This window comes from Andrena cerasifolii, chromosome 5, assembly GCF_050908995.1.
Source record: "Andrena cerasifolii isolate SP2316 chromosome 5, iyAndCera1_principal, whole genome shotgun sequence".
Classification (NCBI taxonomy): Eukaryota; Metazoa; Arthropoda; class Insecta; order Hymenoptera; family Andrenidae; genus Andrena; species Andrena cerasifolii.
Genome location: NC_135122.1, coordinates 12503801 through 12520819, shown reverse-complemented (window position 1 = coordinate 12520819; position 17019 = coordinate 12503801). Strand labels below are relative to the sequence as shown.

The following is a 17019-nucleotide window of genomic DNA, read 5'->3' as shown; positions in this document are numbered from 1 at the left end:
CGTCGCGAAAGAAGCCACCGAATAGAAAGCCGTACTGCCTAACGCGGAACGAAACGAAACTTATTGGGATCATTAAAGATTACGCGATACCCTCCTGATCCCTGTTACCAGATGGTACTCGATCGAGATACCCGGACGACCGCTACGCCGCCATGGGCGCGCGAATAGAATCGAATCCCTTTCCTAGCGGGAAAGTTCGATTTCCCCCGTCGTGCGCGCAGGACTTATCCTCGCCGCGCTGCCGCGTCTTTTCCAATCCTACTTCATTCTATTTTAACTCCACACGTGTCCTTGATTCTTTAAACTTAGACCTCTCGCCGGCGAATACGTAGGTATAATTCTGATTTCTCGAGGCAGTTAATCCAAACTTTTTCCCCGGTTCGCGCAGTCTTTCATTCCTACGGCGCTTTTTCTGTCCAAGAGCGACAGATCGGGCATTCACGGAGGGATCGTTAATCTTCGTGGCGCGTTACTTCGTTTCCCATTAGTTTCCTTCGACCAGCGGAATCCGCTTGCCGGCTACCCCGGGATGCGTACGCGCGCTGAATCGTCTGCTAAGTACAGAGGAGCAAGTACCCCGGAGGACTTGAATTATTTCAATTCTAGCGAAAGTCCGCAGTTTTAACGCCGGCACGGGATTCAACGGGGAATACAAGACGCTCGGCTCGGCGATCGCCCCGGGGTACCTCGTGTAAAAGTCGACGCTAAACAGCCCCTTTTACCTCCGCTTTCACCCTCCCCCTCCTCCCCCCCCCTCCCCCGCCATCGCGCTTTTCGTCTTCCCGCACGTTATACGGCCGCCGCGAGTGATTAATAACATCTTAGCGCGCGTTAAACGCTCATGCTTCTTCAGATTAGCCCGGGCAAAAATTGCCAAGTTCGAACGCGCGCGCATGCTCGCGGCCACCAAACGAAATAAATCACTTTGGGAAAGGCCCCGGTGCGTTGCTGCGAGAGGGCACCTCTTTTCGCTGCTTCCTCCTCCCACCTCCTTCACCCTCTTTCTTCATCTCCCTCCACCTCCACCGACCACCTCGTGCCTGACTTTTTTCCCCCGCCGGTGACCTGAGTTATGGCAAATAAAGGAACAAGAACGGCGGCTTCAACATATTGTACGCGCCCGTAAATATTATTTTTTGCTATGCGCGCGTGACGTCCTCGAGAAAATCCGGGACTTAAATGACCGGGCAGGAGGACGACCATGCGAAAAATTATTTCGTGGGGACCCCCGGTACGCGTCCCTTCGGGGGACGTCTTGTCGCGAAGAAAGGAGATACGGGACTGATTACACGGATGAAAGGCCGCCCCTTGTAATGAGAGAGATACATGGAAAAGAGTCTCCTTTTTTTTTTATACCGTAGCATGGCGCACTCTGGTTTCGATCAAAGCGCGCGGGATGGCTTCGAATGTAAAAGCTGAAATTATTAAGCTTCCGTCCGGGCGTAATATAATCTGTAAATGCGGTAAATTCGATTCTGCTCGATTATTTGTTAATATCTGCGGACTTTGTTCGATAAACATGCGCCACAGATGGGCCGGTGTGGCTGGCGAATTCGTATAACAATATCGTGTTCGAATTGAAAATCACTACTTTGGCACGATTATCTGCAGTTTCGACCGAATTACGTTAAATCGACGGCACGCAGCGAAATGATTATAACGTTATTATCAAACACGGAAATGCTTAGCAGGCCAGGGAGAAATCGAATTTCATCATTAATTATATGGCGCCCGGCTAAGTTAATGTGCAGAGCATTGCTTCCAAATTGCCTCGCGGAATAAGTCATTATGTCCAGCGAAGAGGAAGGTATTTCCAATGGGTGTAGAATAAATCTTCGCGAGCTGGATTCTCGTCGTGTTGAAATTACACGAACATACTGAATAATACGAAGCAGGAGTCAAACAGAATAGAAATTACGAAATCCCCTGCTCTGAATATAAATTCTATAAAACGATCGCGAAGCCTTGCGTGGCTCCACAAATGAACGTGATTAAACATTACATACGTATTATTCTGTTCGTGCAGTTATGCATTGCGTATGAAGCATTATGTGCTTCAACGTTGGAAAAGAGGCTTTCAGAGAAGTGCAGATGAAACGCGAGATGAGAATGAAAAATGTAATGTAACCAACGTCGATATTATCGCATACGAAATTCTGTGCTTCTCCAGCGAATTAATAACGCCTGATGCTTACGTATAATACTGCGACCAATGACGCGGGGTTCGCGTAGGGAATGCACGAAGATTGAAGCGTAGAATAACGAGTAACAACTTCTACGTAACACGACGAGCTAGACTCGGCATTTGCCCTTTATGAAAGCTAGGAAATTATTTAATGAAAAATCGCTGCCTCGAACTATCACTTACCCGTGATTTAAGATGCTTTGGCGCACTCGCGTCAGAAAGGGCAGGGAAATACGCGATGGTAGCGGGAGCGCGAGTGTCTCGGTCATTACCAGCGCAGTCAGTTACTGTAATACGGTCTCCCGCTTATAAACGCAAGCTGTGACATCGAAATGGAGTGTACCAGGCATTCTTACTGGGGCCGTTCGCCCGCTCGTCCGCCTCTGCTCGACTTCTGCTTTCAGCCTGGCAGCCAGGTTACATCGCGCCGTCTGGAAGCAATCCAGAAGTAAGTATTACAATTTATGAACGAGTTGAACACAGGGAATCTCCCATGAGAATCCTCCCCGTCGTCTACGCGGCGCGTAAAGTTCACACAGTCTGTACACGCCTGTGTGCGATTTAGAAACTCTCTTCCTCCACCGAGCACGTTACAAAACCGATTTTTCGTCGATGCTAGGATATGCTGGGAATGGAGGTTCGAACAGCAGCAGCCGCGCATTTTATAGAAGATTTACGCGACACGCTGATCGTCGGGGAAAAGCGTGAAAGAAGCTGGCTCCTAAGTGGCTTGCAATGGCGATTGTTTCCATCGCTATTGCGTAAGTAGAATGGTCCTTCAAATGTCAGACGTCGTTCATTTTACGATGGATAGACTACTTAGACACCTAATTACCCGAAGCTTCGTTCAAAAGTTCCCACTCAGAAATGTGCCACTGGGTTACTAAACAAATACAGCTACGTCCATGACTAACATTAAAATGGGCCCATTTGATTAACCTCCCTCCCAATAGCTTGAGGAACTTCATCGTCCTCTTCGTCTCTATTCCCTAGCAGCACGCAGAATCGTCGGCCTCAGGCTTTCGAAATTCGCACCGTTCATTATCCAAGGTTGCATTCCTCGGCTCGGACAAAGTCCTCTGCGATCTCCGGCCATTAGTCGTGGCGCGGGCAAAGCACAAGCGATAATTAAATGCGATAATTAAATTACAGGCGATATTTTTTACCGAGGGCAACTGACGAGGGACGGACAATCGAATGAATAAACGCGACGCTCTTACATAACCAAAAAGTGTCTCTGGTGTCGGCGCGGGGGCGCAGAGAGTAATCCGCCTTCATAAGGCGAGAGCCATGGAAAATCGGGGGCTGAGAATTATTGACAGAATTCTCGTAGAACTTTAGGCGTCGTAGCCGCGGCATCGCGAATACCCGGGGCCCACCAGTGACGCAAATACGAGAGGAGAGGCTGGAGGATCCACCAGAAATCCGCATCGCGAGGTCTTAGCGGTTGAATAATGTAACGGGCATCGGGCTGAATGATTTAAAAGTAAAAGTCCTGAGCGACATCACCGAAAGAGAAGGGTGGAAACGATGGTTGCTGGCCGGCGAGGGAGAGGGGGCGGGAAACGAAAAGTTTTATGTTATTCCATGCCGGGGAACAGGCCCTTTGGGGTGCGAGCAGGAGATTAACATGGAAAGTTTCAGGCGTTGCCGAAGTTTGCATCGAGTACAGGGAGGCAGGGCCAAATGAACCGGCGTCATTCTTTTGCCCGAATGGAAATGGGAAAGCTCCTGGCCCTGCTCTCGTGAATCAAGGATACAACGCATTAAACTGATTACATAACGCGGCCAGAGTAGCCGAGATAAGCAATGTTCATTGGGAGGCAAGGCTGTTGAAACGATTCTTGTGCCCGCGATCGAAATGGATTTCTAAATTTAAATAGGAAAGTGCTCGACTACCATGCGGGACTGAAGCGACAATAAAGAGTAAAGGCCTAACAAAGCGTTTTATGAACACTCACCCACATTTCCCTCCATAATTGACACGCCACCAACTACTTTAACGTCTTACTGCCACGGCGAACGTCTCCATGGACGCAAAGTAGCGCCCCAGCCGCAACGAAACATTGAATTATCCAGCGACTGGAAGCTGGTAAAAACGCTGGCGTCTCGAACGACTTCGCTAACGAACTATTCGCGTCAGAGAAATTACCCCGTTTATCCCGTCCGGCTGTCAGTTGTGGGTCAGCACGGTGTATCAGGCTTCCCTGCTCGACATTAATAACCCATAAATAGCGGCCGCGCACACGGGGACCCTTCCAGGGACCACCGTAGAGGCTAACTTGACCGGGGTGCGCGTGCACACGTGCACGTGTTACAACGAAGAATTCATTTCACCGGCTTGCCACGGGTATAAGGAATGGGGTCCCGACCTGCCCGACCGTTTCACGCCTAACGCGGCCAGCCGGCAATAGCCAGGCGATGCAGGTACAGCCTTGCAATAATAAACATCGCGCAATTGCCATGCATTGCTTTCGCGGTAGTCACGGGACCACTCCCCAAAGTCGTTTGTCGGTATCGCCGTGCACCGTTGTATCGCGCATCGATTCCTCGTGACACCGCTTCCGCGAGGGACTGATAGGTATGAAATTAGACCGGTATCTATGCGACTGTGACACACAGAGGCCAGGGCTCGATCGTGACATGCGAACGCAGGGACTCGTTTCTCGCAATTTATGGTGATCTGCCTGGCGCAAAGAGACGAATGCTTCCCTCGAAAATACAAGCGGGAAACGGGTGGCACGGAACGGGCAGCTTGGAATTTTCTTGCAAAATTGAAATCGTTCCATTCGGGCAGTTTCTCAGATTAACGCGATTCATTGCAACGGTTCAGCCCGGTGAAACGAAGTTCGCCTCTAATTTCCGCGATCCCAGATTCAGTTATTTTTCAAAGCACACTCCGCGAAGGTGTATATTACCGCGATAAGCCTTCAGCCCTTTGCAGATCGCGTGCATTTTGTAACTGGAATGGTCACGAGGCTAATAACAACGGGCCACTGTAAATTTTATCGTTATGCTGATAGTAAAACTGTCTCCATGCATTTCTGATAGAAGATACGGGGAAAACGCTCGACTTCACTACGAAAGCTTATCGCGGAAAATAACCGAAAATTAGGCACTAATACGCAATAGTCGATGAAGAAGCGAGACCAGGGCAGCGGGAAAATTGTATGTCAGAGTATGTATGTACCACTCGGACTAAATGTCCGTCCGTGCGAAGAGCCAGTGATATCTGCCGGCATTAATCAGACGCCTGATTTGCGCCATTCTTTCCAATCCACTTCCACCCATTCTTTCGCTGGATGGTTAATTTACGACGCAATGAAATACTATCTCGCACTCTTCCTATCCTTACCACTACATTTTATTGTACACTTCGCCAGGAATGCTTTCACCGGGGATCCTTAAAATATTTTACAACGCACTAAAAAGTTTCGTCTATGCGCGATTATCCCTCGCTCGCGTTACATTCTTTCGCTTTATCGTCGGAACCAGCTCGAAGCGTGCCCAGCAAAATAAATTCAAGCAACCCTTTATTCTGTACTGCGCTCGCAGGGGGGGGGGAGCGGACGTTAGACGGCATTAATAATTTTTACGCGAGGAGTACAGTCGCTTTTGAACGGCCAAGGAGCGCTTTCACGTTTCTCTGTTCCCGTGGATTCTATCTGGCTCGATACGTCGATAATCTATCCCTGCCCCGGTCGATCGAACATTCTGAACACGTACGATATCGTTAAACTCGAGACCCGTACGTTACGAGATAGTCTCCTGGCGAAATGGGTTAATGATCTCTAAATAGAGAACTATGTCACGAGCGCTCAAATGAACGCGATGGCTCCGGCGATAAAGCGCCGATACGTTTCGCGATTTCACCCGCGGATCACGGGATCGACGGCTAATGTATGCACGCGTGTGTGTCGACGAAGTTTGAATAGATTTTTATCGCGACCGAGTCGTTAAGGGGCAGCTCGATTAGACGCCGATGGAATTCATGCGAGCTGGACGATCGTAGAGCAACTCTTTTACTACCACGACCAGTCATGCGTGCGATACTGCGGTGGGTATGCAGGTACATGCACGGTTACGCTAGCAAAATGTTCACTGAGAGCACAGGGAAAGGACTAGAGCCTAACACCTTGCCACAGGTAGCTAAGTATAGAGCTGCGGAGTTCAGCATTGAAGCGAGGAGAAGACGTAGGTACGTGTAGTTGTATCGAAGAACGAAGAAACCGCGGTTCGTGGTGCAACCGCCGAGCGGTATCGAACGGATGAACGATGGTAGCCATTTCGCGGTAATTTCTTTTTAATTTCCCAGCCAATTGAAGCCCGTTTCGTGATGTAGCATCGTTCCGTGATAGCTGCGTATTCTTCAATCGTAACGAAACGCGATTTTCGTCGGATGCAAGGAACAAAACGATATCTCCGCGAGAGAGTCGACGTTCACCGCGAGCGTGGCCGAGTGTCGTAATCACGTTTTCGCGTGTTGCCTAACGGATATTCCTTTTCAAGCGTAAACGTTCGATTCGTTCGCTCGTTGGTTCGCTCGACGATGGGAGCAGATAGCAAAGGCGTCGTGGAACGCGAGCTTTCCCCGTGAAATCTCAAAGCCGCGCCAGACCACGGCCGCCGCGAAGACGGCTTTGAGCCGTCGTTATCGCCTACCTACGAATTATTCATTGTCGCTTTAGACAATAGAGATTACTTTATCTCCCGCGATGCGAGAGGCCCCGTGTACGCCTTGCGCCACGTACTTTCTCGCGCGGATCGCCGTAAAAGACACGTCGTATCAAAAGCCTGCGTTGGCCAATCGTAATTTATATCCAGCCACTAAGGTTGCCTAATATGTGGACCGCTTCCCTATTGTAAACTGACCTCTGCGCAGCGAGCGTCTCCCGGGAGAAATCGTTCCGGAGAACCGTGGTAGTGACGTATTAGCATCTGCGTATGTCACAGATATATCTATGGAATTAGGAAAGCGTTCGCTGCACGTACATATTCGTTTCAGAGACTTTTGCCTAAGCAGGTCAGTGACTGCTGGTCGCTTGAACAAATGACGGGGACAAGGTGGGCAGATAAGTTGATGATGTATTTGGACAAAATTATTCCCCTTATCTCGAACGGGAGTATAACGGAAAATGAGCGGACGTTCCTATAACCACTACTCGGATCCTTGACAAATTACGTCCCTGGGATGTATAAATCTGCGATATTTCAAACATCTCCAGTCCCTACAAGAATTCGATAAGAAATTCGAGGGAAACTTAACCACGGGGTTACATGAATCGTGTCCGAGGAAGTCTGAATATACATCGGAGCCATAAATGCCTGACTAGCGAGGAACGTACATTCCCAGGGAGCGGCATTAAGCCTGACAGTTAAGCAGGAGCGATTGGAAAACTCTTGCCGCAGAATTTTAAACGACGCACGATCAAACTATCCCCATTTCTTCGAGGGAGGAGAGCTAGAATCGTTGCCCGTAGCCAGGCACGAATGCCAGATACTTCTTTGGAAACACATAAAATCCGTCTGCGTAACGGGGAAAAGTGGCGTGGAACTACTTAGCTTGGAAAAGGAAAGATCGGCGACTTTCACGTGCTGGGACGTCGTTGCCGATCACGGGGACACAGCGTATGCATGCGCACGCGGGGATATAGACGGTAAGTGCGTTTTCCCAAGACACTCCTTGTTCACTTAGCCAGGATCTGATAGCGGCTAACTACAATCGGAGTTTTCTCTCCGATCGCCGGTATTATTTACTATATAACGTGTAGGCGAACGTGCGCTGGGGAGCGCGCGCGCGCAAGCATGCATGCCAGCTGTCGATGTATGCGCACCGAACAGATTAAACGGATATATACAGGTAAGACACGGAGTACGGTCGAACGGAGCGAGCGACCGTACAGCCTCACGGGGTCAGGATTACGACACATTGGATCAACCGCATGCCTTTTGAGCTCTGTAAGGCTCATTCATCTTGGGGGCCGGGTCTCCTGCCTCTCCAATCTCCGCGTGATTATGTATTACATTAATATGTAAGTCGGCCTACCCACGTACGGATATTGTATCCATCCGACTATGCCATTTTTACACCGCTCTTAATACCCTGTCCCACCTTTCATTTTCGGGGAATAGCGAAAAAATAGACAACAATACTGCCCTCATTAGTTAAAACGTCCTATCTAGCATTTCGAAACATCCGAGAAATTTGAAGTTTAATCATTTCCTTTGTGCCGTCTTTGTTTTTCGTCATTTTTTCTGCTGAAATTCCTTTACATCGAACTCTGGCTTTTGGTTTTGATAACTTAGTTTTCATTGTTTTTGCATTAAGAAAATTGAACTCCTTAAATTCAGCAGAAAAATCATTTTTATACTTTAAGATTTTTCCCCCTCTTGTGAATTGAACAGATACAAAATCATGAAGATATGGTCTAGGAATTTTTTTTTTAATTTGTGCTGAGAAGTGAAGTCTTCCCAATCAAAAAAATTATCGATGTCCATTTCACAAACGTCTACTTTGGAAGAATTTGTCTCATGCACAGCACATTTAAAATCATTACAATCAAACACCTTACGTTTTCTTTTTAAAGAAAGTTCCACCTGATGGTGGAAGGAATCGACAGACATGAATGTATGTCCAGCCTCAAAATATTTAATTTCTAAGCATACATACTACAATATAATGTCCTATCTGCATTTCAGATGTAAACTTAGGACAATCTAATTTAGTAGATAACACATAGGACATTATAAACTAATAAAACAATCTGAAAAGCAGTTAGGATGAATAAATTAGACTGTTTCTAGGTCTCTACGAAGCACGTTTCTAACTTTACCTAAATGGTAGAAGACACGCGGAACTTCAAATATTTCAACATATCTTGAAAAATTAGAAAAAGCTAGATAAGACGTTTTAACTAAAGAGGGCAGAATAGATAACACTCTGAACTACCCTTTATGTGTGCACTGTATCCAGCGATTTCACACTTATTATACTCTCGGTGGATAGGATTCTTTAAAGTCCCGAATACTTGGGCTACCGCCGTCTAAATGAAATACCAAGTGGTTGTCCAAGTTTATTCAGATTATCGATCGATCAGAAATAAACTAATGATCCCCAGCGACGTAACGGGAGAATTACTTGCGCGTCACATTTCATAGCGCCGTGTATCACATTCAATCGAACCACCCTTCGGTCCGTTAAAGAAACGCGCGGGACCGGGCCCGGCGCGCTGATCGTAAAGTTAATGCGAGCCCTTCGGACGCTTGAAATTGACGCGCCCCCGTGTGCCTTTTAATTCGCGGGGAAGATAGCATGGAATTATCGCGGACGTTAATCAGGATATTGTAAAATGAATTTCGAGCGGGATAGTTTTTTGTAGCAGCTGCGCGAGCCGTTTCGGAACTGTTAATTGTTGCCATTTTTCCTCCGCCCGCCATAAATACAATACGGAGCCGTGGCCGAATATGATGTATGGCGCGATACACATAAATATCACCGGCATATACGCGGCAATACGGCAAACAAGCGCAAATATCAGCGGGCCTGTAACTCACGGCCACTTCTGCCGGCCGACGAGCAACGTTTTTTTTCAGTTAGCCGCGCGATCACGACTCGCGGCATAAATAATTATCCCCCGACAGGCGATCGTTAACGAGACCTAATGGGGTACAAAGTAGCGCGGCTGTTATTTTCCCCTAAGCCCCGCGTTTCTTCCCCTCCAATTATATCCAATCTTTTAACTATACGCGCGCGCATTAAAGCACCAGTCCGCGGCCACGTTCCAGGCCCGAGCCGAGACATTTGTCTCCGGTAGCCAAGGACGCACGCCACGGGTCGCTCGAGGGATTAATGCGCCAATTTTCATAGATACGTGTCTACGAACGATCTCACCCCCCTTGGATCCGTAGAATCGAATTCATCGCCCGGAGACTGATAACGAGGCTTCCCCGTGCCTCGTAGTCCGTCCACGGGATAGCCGTGCGAATGAAAGTTCGCGCAATTACGTCGGTGAATAACGATTTTCGGCGTAGGCGTGCGTACGAGCAAGCAACGCTTGTAACCGATCGCGAGATGAATGCAAGACGTCTGACCCCCGGCTACGAATCCCGGTATTTATAGGCGTGCTGGATCGCAGCCAGATTAAGTAGATAAGCCTCGATCCGAGCCGATTCCGATTGTCTTTGGTCGATCGGCGACTGCCTGCAACCTTCGTTGCCGTTGCACCAGCCTCCAGTTTATGAGGCGTCGCACTTGCTGTAGCTGCCGCGACGAGCTTCTTATTGTAATTTACTCGGGATGAGCCGTAACTCGCGTTCCACCTATGGGACAGGTGTCTTCTCTTACGAAAAGAGCTCGAAAGCGTGGAATATCATTTTTTTCCCGCGCGATCTTTCAATACACCTGTTGGGGGTAACTTGAGTTTGTCGAGAAGGGAGCCTCGAACGTGGAAATCGTCTTGTGCCGTAGCTTTCGGTTACTTCGAGGCGAGTAATCAATTCCTCCGCGCTTGTGCAACTACTCATGCCCCGCCTCGCGTAAAAGTCAGCACCCTGGGTCGTATTAAGAAAGCAGGTCCACTTCGTAAAAGCCATTATGCAACAAAATACGCACCGTGAAACACAAGGAGATATATATTTACGACCGTGCCGCGGTGGAGCACCCAGTAACACGCGTTAACAATCCAACTGACGATTTGCAGCGTGTCGTCTACCCACGCTCTCTACGAGCCGCGCCGAATATCTATTGTCACGCAGTCGGATCTGCAGGATTTTGTGTCCCTTTTCATTCGAATTTCTCTCGTTACCCCAACAGCTGTTCGCGTCAACTCCCTAATGAACATTACGGGGTACAGCTTGCGTACAATGCCGCAGTTCTTTTACGTTTTTTTTTTCTTTCTAAATCTCTGCATGGATCCTTGTGCTAAAGAAGAGAGAAAGAATACACTCGTTCGCGTAACGTGTTTCTTATTAAAATTTTCCTATTCAAATCGAACATTCTAAATGCAAATCCAACTGGGCGAGGAATTTTTTTAATTTACCTCGAGGAGAGCGGAGCACGAGGATGGGGGATGAAACGTCATCGGGAAGACAATTTCCGTAAGATTCTGACGCTTTAGAAGCAAATCAGCGTAGAACTAGAAGCCTCGGCGTACGTACCTATAAGAGGCAATTTGCGTCGGAATTTTGACACCGTTATAAGAAACAGTGGAATAGCCGCGCAACGTATTTATGATTTTGTTTCGCTGTAAATCAGCGACGGGTTACGGCGTCATTACATCATGTACGGGGTCTCTTCCTGAAACGAGTTTGCTTGTACGTGTGCACGTAGACACGGGCGAAAACCTCACGGTAACACCCACGCAATGGTCGTTCGCTTTCCGACGCTTCATTTTCTGTCCCGAACGACCTTTAAATGCTCGTCTCCCCAGCTCGTTTCATACGTCGTCTTCATTCTCCGGGAACGCACGATTTCATTCGCGACTTCCCGTGTACTTGATGTTCGCGAATCGAAAGTACCGGGAGGGGATGTCAGCGGGGCAATATCACCACGCGTGTGTTACAAGAAAAATGTCGACGGTGGTGAATGTAGCCCGTGCTCCGTGTCCTATTACACGGCCGAACGTGTGTAGTAGAAATTGTTTCTGGGATTAAATTGACTCATCCATCGCGGAATGTGAACTTGCTTTCTGAACTTTGCTAAAAGGCTGGAGAGCGTAGGGGCCGTTCTTAAATTACGTAGCTACGGGTAATTTCGGCGATTTCTTACTCCCTCCATCCCCCCGTACCTATAAGAATTCGTATGATTTTATATCCCCCCCTCCTTGCGTAATATTCTTTACATTGCATTTTATCGGTTATTAAAATTCTTTTAACGGTTTATATAATTCATTTAACTCGGTTCCGCGTGGGAGATGGAAGATTGTTTTTTACGCAATTCATATTGAACATTGGGTTAAGAAACTATTTTACGTAAAGCCAAAAGATGTCAAAATGTAAAACCGAAAAGTCATTTAATTTAAGGACGACCCCGTAGAAGATTCTTAAAAGATCTTCCCCAACACCATATAGGTACCTTCAAATACGTAACCCGTTTCACTAGATCTGTAAAGATAGCCACACTGCCGAGTCCGATTAGCAAGTCCAGAAAGAAGTGGCATTGAGTACTTTTAGCCATCTCCAAGACGAAGAAATTAACCTGGAGCCAGTGACTATCTAAGAGACATGTCTCTCTACGTATGTAGCTGCTCCTAATTTCATTGTCCAATCGAAGAATCTAAAAATACCGTTGTAACTAGCAGTGGCTAGCAGAATGATCTCGTACACCGAAAGTGGCACGGGGCCCGGTGTTAAACCAGTTGATTCTCTGAATTAAGATAGCTAACCCGGCCCTGCTCTCGGCGGATAGCTGCAGAGTGGTAGCGGTTTAACAGTGTCGATCAGATAGCGGTACCAGGGATCGATTCCACCGTCGTTGTTTAACAAAACTACAACCCGCCGCGGCCGCGGTACACCCGGCCGGAATGGTGATTTATAGTAATTTGCATGATTGTAGAAAATGAGGGAACACGGACGGGCCCGCGTCAACGATCCACGCGAGAAGGGGAATCGGAATGGGGGAAAGGCGCAAAGGGAGAGAAGCAGAGGAACGGACGAAAGGAAGAAGTGCGGACCGCAATTGGCATTCTGTATCGCGGCAGGGCAGCACCCACTCGTGCCGTGTAACAGGTATACGTATGTACCAAGGTACTAACGTAATTACCACGTACGTACAGACTGGTCCCGCGTATTCGCTCTCATAGAAACCGTATATACCGCGCGGCTAATCCAATTAAATAGCCAATCAGATGCCCGATACGCCGTGGTTAATTAACGGCACATTCTTATGCATGTGGCTGGCAATCTCGTTAGGTCATATGTACATGCATACACGCGTCGATACCGAGGGCCCTACATATCATTATACAAGGTGTCCCGAACGGCCGCATTTGACGCGAACGGCTTAAGCCGCTGGTCCAGCTGATGTGTCGTCGACGATGTTCGATGGAAATGCTAGGCCAGCGCCTGTTCCTCCGCAACGTACACCGAGATCCGTTTTCAGAGCAAGCTCATAAATATGCAGCTTGTTATTCCGCGGCGCATTTTTTTCCACGGGCTCGCCTTCTGTCCCTGCGTTGCTCTTCAACGTGCTGCACCGAGGGGTGATTGAAAATTCATGCGGCGCGCATCTTCAGGGACACCGGCGAGGGTGTTTATCTTAAATGGATGTATCGGAGGTGGCCGTGACGCGAAACGTCTCGAGAAGAATAATATTTGATCGCGTCCCTTTTTCATGCACCTTCCCTTTTTATCGCACGAAGGACGACATTGAGTTCGATGGTGCTTCGGAGCGAACGAGCGTGCTGAGGAATGATTTACTATTAGACAGTTGCAGGTGTGAGCCGCGTCCTCTTCGAAGAATATTCCGATGTTGCAGCATGGCGGTTATCCATTTCACGCCTCTTGCCGGGAGCTTGTCAGAAGAATGACTCGGTTCATCCAAAATGCCACCAAACTTTTTCGAGCTTTCCCCGTGTCGTTCAACGGCGAAACTAGGTTGGCCAAGGTTTCCAAGAAAAGTCGTCATCTCTCTAAATGCGAAAGACCTCGATTGACCTATCTACCATTGGCACGAGAGCTGCCAAAACGTCGCAGCGAAACCGCATCAAAGGCCACTTAAATCCTGCAGCACCGAGCTGGCGTCGACCTATCTAAGACTTCTATTTCGGGGACGGTCTTAAAACAGCTTTCGCCGAGTAATAAATTAGTAATCGAGCGTCGATAGGAGAGATCGGGCCAACGCGAGCCGTCTGGTGAAATCGAGGAACTGCAAGCGACGACGGACAGGGGGCGAATCGTAAAAGATCGACGCGCGAGTCTACAACGATCGCGCTTCCCTCGAACTAATTATCCGTCCGTAAATGGAATAGAAACGTTAGCGATCGCAGTGTACGTAGGCAAGCTGGTCCCGGCGGATAAACGTGTGCGAGCGATTCCGAACGAGGACGAGACCGTGCACGCGGCACAAAGTTCATGTGAAAGGGGAACCAATGAGCATGAAACATGCCGCGAATATATACGCGGGTTCGCGAGATACGTCGGTGTACCCATACGTTTACCGCGGGATACACATGCTCGAGAGTAATCGGCGTATAAAGTCTTAGGAGTGCAGAGAGCACAGTCCCATCGACCACTGTTCGCGAGCGGGCCTAATAATCGCCCGATAATGCAGCGAGACTCGCTGGATTGCCGTGGAGTCGTTAATCTTCCCAAGCGAGATTGATACGCGAAATTTTCTCTGAATCCAAGATGACTCGTCGCGTCGCGTGGGATTGTCTGTAAATTGTTTGGCGAACGGTCCAGGAACGGTAGTCTCGCCTGTATTGATTTATGTTCTATCCAAGCTATTGGACACGCGTTAGAATCGTGGCTGTATTATTCATGAATTTCCACTTGCCTGCTGCTATAGATTGTCGTGTTTTCAAATAGCATTACGATAGACCGCGGAGAATTGTTAGATGCCGTATTTTATATGTCCTTCGCCTCGAATTAGCGGTGTCAGGGCGGCGAACTTTGAGAAATGTATTAAGGGATGAATTATCGCCTGGCTGTAGATTTCCTAAGCAGCAGTCGATATATCGTAGTTGCCGTGGGATATTTTTCGCGTAGCAACGATGCGATAGAGATAGGTGGAGGAAAGCTTGGGGTGACGATAATTTCGGGGGAGCAGATATGGGACCGAGTCGCGAAAAATTGCATCGGAACGCGTTAACGATTCACCGAAAAACCGAAACAATTTAATGGAAGTACGGGGATGGACAAATTGCGCTTCTTTCGCGATTAAACGGTGCACTTGCATTTCCCCGGAGTATAATCGAGGTCCCTGTGTGGCGAAAAAAGGCTACTTCGACTTGGCTGGCTGTATCCGCGTGTTTTCGTGCCAGCTCGTCGCCGTGCAATGGAAAAAACCAATTTCCCCTGTGGCGAACGGATGGTTGGAGGTAGAAAAAAAAGAAGAAAACAGAAAGGCAAAGAAACGGGAGAAAAAAGAAATTAACGTGCGATTTCCTAGGACCGTCTGGCCGAGCGTGCCAAAAAGGGAGCAAACCCACCCCAATTTAACACTTTGACTGCGAGACGCGTATTACGAGACACGCGTATAAATACGGCACGGTTGCATTTTCCAAGAAGATTTCTTGCGGGAAATCAAATAGCACAGAATATGGGAAACAACTCCCACCGAGCGCACTGTTCCTCTCACAATTTCACTTACAACTTTTCACCAAACTTTGCAGACAAATTACAGAATCGACAAATATTTCACCCACGCTCGGGCAATTCCGTAAACACCTAATAACGTATATGATATTTAATCTGAAAAATGGCACAGCTGGTGCGTCGGGTGTCCTTGACTTCAAACTTTCATCCAAGTAACTTCGATCTGTGCGGTGAAATATACCACGGTGAATTGAATTGAATGGGGACGATAGCAAGCTACAAACTACCAGTAAGGTAGCGAATTCGAGCGTCGGACGCCGAGGGTGGTGGGAAAAGTGGCTTGAAGTGGGCGAAGGACGCGACAAAGGGCGAAAGGGATGCGCAACACGCGCGGCGACGGAGACAGGGCGACGAAGAGGAGAGGCGAAAGAAAACCACGTGCAACAACGCCGGCGCAAAATGAGTGCCGGCCGGTATATTAATTCTGCATTTAAAGCTGCGGTCAGGGCACACCGGTCTCGGTGGTCGAGTGGTTAGTACGAGTGTAGGTAGAGAACGCAACAATTCAGAGGGGTTCGCCGGGTGTAATGGCTGGTAATTAGAGTGCCATGATAGCAGGCTCCGCGAAACCAGTTATCTCGCTACGTGCATCGTGCATGCCCATACTGAAACCCTCTCCAGAACCCGGCCCTCTCCAGCTTACCTCACTCTCATCGTCCTCCTCGCCTGCTGCTGACCTCTCTTCATCTTTGCACTCGTCCTTCTTCACTGGACCCTCTGCTTCCCGTCCTCTCCAAGCCTCTCCTCCTCGGCTCGATCGCCCCATGCTTCTTCTTCGCGCACTTGTCACTATTGCCCGTCGATTGACACGTCACGGAAAATCTATCACGACCGACAGCGAACGCTTCCGGCCAGGTATCGCGAGGCGAGGGACGCTGGAGGCGTGCGACCGCGGGGTGACACCGACACCGACTGGCGGGACCAGCTCGATTCGGGATGTTTACGATTAGGCACGGCTCAATTCGATTCTTCGCTCGTGTCAAGATCGCTAGGCGTGGAGGGGCGATCGATCGTCATTCATTGTGCGTAGTACTTTACCACTGACGTAAACGTGTACTGCAATAATTCTTCCTCAGAACCCTGCGACGTTGAACAGGTGAATCTCGTGGGGCTTGGGGCGCAGGGTGTTTCGCCATTAGCGCTCGTAACTTCGAGGGATGGATTTAGCGCAGGAAAATGATAAAAAGAAAAGTAGGAGCAGTGAGAATAAAATATTCCATTGTGTCCGTGGGCCAAGAACGAGGGTGGATCGACTGAACTGGGCGCGTTTCAGACGCTCGAGTTGAAACGAGCCGGGACGAGCTTTCTCATGCGCGGTCACTTTGAAAAATCGCGGTATTAAAGCGGACCTTTGGACCCTTATCTAAGTTATTGTCCAGTCCTGGTAGTACCTCCGGAGATTGCTCCAAGGGAATGGTGCAAAGTTATACGTACACTACCTTTAGCGCGCGTGTGTTGGCGTGGCTACATCCACCAGCGGGAAGAGGAGCCCACGAAGGACCGACGTCCGGACTCGAGAC

At 48.7% G+C, this 17019-nt stretch overlaps 1 long non-coding RNA gene across 2 annotated transcripts in view; it reads right to left on the bottom strand.

Moving 5' to 3' along the window:
• LOC143369084 (uncharacterized) overlaps window positions 1–16387 on the bottom strand; it is a 47651-nt gene extending 31264 nt beyond the window's left edge. For both annotated transcript variants that reach the window (XR_013085335.1, XR_013085336.1), the window contains exon 1: window positions 16143–16387. This is a non-coding gene — a long non-coding RNA (uncharacterized LOC143369084). The remainder of the gene's footprint in view (window positions 1–16142) is intronic.
• Between the last annotated feature and the right edge of the window lie 632 nt (window positions 16388–17019).